Genomic DNA, 2,336 nt, shown 5'->3' with positions numbered 1-2,336 from the left:
CATGACATGGCGTTTTTCTGTAATTCAAATCTATCGTGTAAAGTGGTTGTTTTTACGTATTAGTTACTTGGTTGTCATTTTTCATTATGAATAACAGCTTCTAAACGGGATATCTGTGAAGAAAAACAACTAAAAAAACCACATAACCTCCAATAATATGGGTGAGATATGTCAGTTCATATCTACTGGATTATTTATAAATAATAATAATAATTTATATTAATTATTTATAAATACTTAAGAATAATTTATCGTTTTGAATAAGTTAATTTTACATAAATTTATTTTTGCTCAAAAATAAAGAGAATTTAGCGTTATGCATAAAGCTACACAAGGGGCTATCCGTGCTCTGCCCACAACGGGTATCGGATTCCGATATTTAGCGTTTAAGCCCGCAGACTTACTTCTGAGCCACTAGAGGGCGACAAAAAGCTCATTCTTCGAGTGTAAGTACATACAGCTTCAAGAAGTGTGGGAAATAAATCTTACGTTTAAGTCGTTAAGTTACGCTTGACATTACTTTCTAATTAACGGTGAAAGTCGTGTTTAGAAAGTAGGACACGTAACTAAGGCAGATAAACTCTCCCGACCAATCAGCTCTAAGGAAGGCGACGTCACATGGAGCGTGTCCCTTATTCACGAATTTTAAGTCGTTGTGAAAAGAGAAGTGGAAACTAATTTTCAAAAGTGGGACCACAGAAGATCGGAGAAAGATTGAGATATTCACACAAAGAACAGGTAGGTAACTGTCAGGAAAGACAAAGATTTAATGTTCCATATTTCTTTCTGTACTACTAATGAAAACTGTTAAAAAAAGTCATACTCTAGGCCTAACAAAAATCTAAGAACCAGTATTGTTGTTCTCGTTTCAAAAGCTGGAAAACACGTTTTATATTGAAATGTAACGCAGGTCTTCCAGATGTCGTTAATTAAGCACCTGAAAATCTTCTGTAAGAAACATTACTCAGCATTATCATCCAAACAGTTAAAGATATATTCAGACTTTAAATGTAATTCAAAAACTGCGTTCAAATTTCGTAAAAAAGATATTAAACATTCGGACGACAAAACCCTTACAAATGGCCGCGGAATTCCCCACCGTACGAAAAGTGACTCATGTGTTCTTGAGTTTTCAGTTTGAAATTGTTGCACCACTGGTTAGAAAGAACCGGTATGGTGCTCCGTAAAGCTCCCTGCAGATAAAATAACGTATGTACCTAAACACGTGAATAACAAACTACTCCAGCTTATGATGTACAGATCTAACAGCAGCGTGTCAACCATGGGTTGTAATTTGGTTTCAAGAGTGGATATTACTTTCTTGTTTGTTTGTTATATTTCGCTCAAAGCTACTCGAGAGCTATCTACGCTAATCGACCCTAATTTAGGGAAGGCTGCTAGGCAACACCGTGCACCGCTACCTCTTGGATTACTCTTTACCAATGGAAAAACTGGATTGATTTTCCCATTATAACGTCTTCACAGCTGAAAGGGCGAGCATGTTCGGTGATGGGAATGGAACCCGCACCCTAACCACCAGGCCATGCCAGGACCAGTGGGTGCTGGAAGAACACACCCTGCCTCCCAATCCAACTGCCGTTGAAATGTGAGGAGGCAGTCCCCGTCTGTGGGGGATGGGGGTGTCAACGGAATGTGGATGATAACCTCCGGTACGATAAACAAGTTTTCTGTCATGTCTATGTACTACTTCATCGTTGAATGCCTGTTTAATAACAACATATAAACATGTTGAAAGTTGAACTCCATTAACCCCCTGTACGAAACGTTTTGTTATTGGTAATTATGTTATAATATTGCGGTTTTTCCTTCATATTTTCAAAGTTTGGGGTTTTGTTTTGTATCCGTTCAGACTTTTGTACCACTCACAAACAGGAACAAAAAACTTTGTAAATCTTATTTATTTAAGTTAACTAACTTATTCATCTCCATATACTCGCCCACAACGCAAGGTTTACAGCTATCCAGTATTCAACACTTCTTCTCTGTCGTTCACTTCTTTGATTTTTCAAAGAAAAATAACTTGTACAAGTAAAAGCATAGTTGATTTGTAGAAGTAGAAGTGTAAAACCTTTGTGAAAGCACATTATGTAGCACGTTATCCTGAAGTAGAAGTGTAAAACCTTTGTGAAAGCACATTACGTAGCACGTTATCCTGAAGTAGAAGTGTAAAACCTTTGTGAAAACACATTATGTAGCACGTTATCCTGAAGTAGAAGTGTAAAACCTTTGTGAAAGCACATTATGTAACACGTTATCCTGAAGTAGAAGTGTAAAACCTTTGTGAAAGCACATTATGTCCCACGTTATCCTGAAGT

The 2,336-nt window shown here is 37.2% G+C and overlaps 1 protein-coding gene across 1 annotated transcript in view; it reads left to right on the top strand.

Annotated features, from left to right (window-relative positions):
* Nucleotides 1–610: 610 nt before the first annotated feature.
* The window catches only part of LOC106472873 (sulfotransferase 1 family member D1-like), a 9,654-nt gene continuing 7,928 nt past the window's right edge, over nucleotides 611–2,336 (top strand). Inside the window, exon 1 of the mRNA XM_022401414.1 lies at nucleotides 611–738. The gene's annotated coding sequence lies outside the window, so the exon portion shown is untranslated. The remainder of the gene's footprint in view (nucleotides 739–2,336) is intronic.

The sequence above is a fragment of the Limulus polyphemus genome, unplaced genomic scaffold (assembly GCF_000517525.1).
Source record: "Limulus polyphemus unplaced genomic scaffold, Limulus_polyphemus-2.1.2 Scaffold5688, whole genome shotgun sequence".
NCBI classification, from domain to species: domain Eukaryota; kingdom Metazoa; phylum Arthropoda; class Merostomata; order Xiphosura; family Limulidae; genus Limulus; species Limulus polyphemus.
This window is presented reverse-complemented; position numbering and strand designations above follow the sequence as displayed.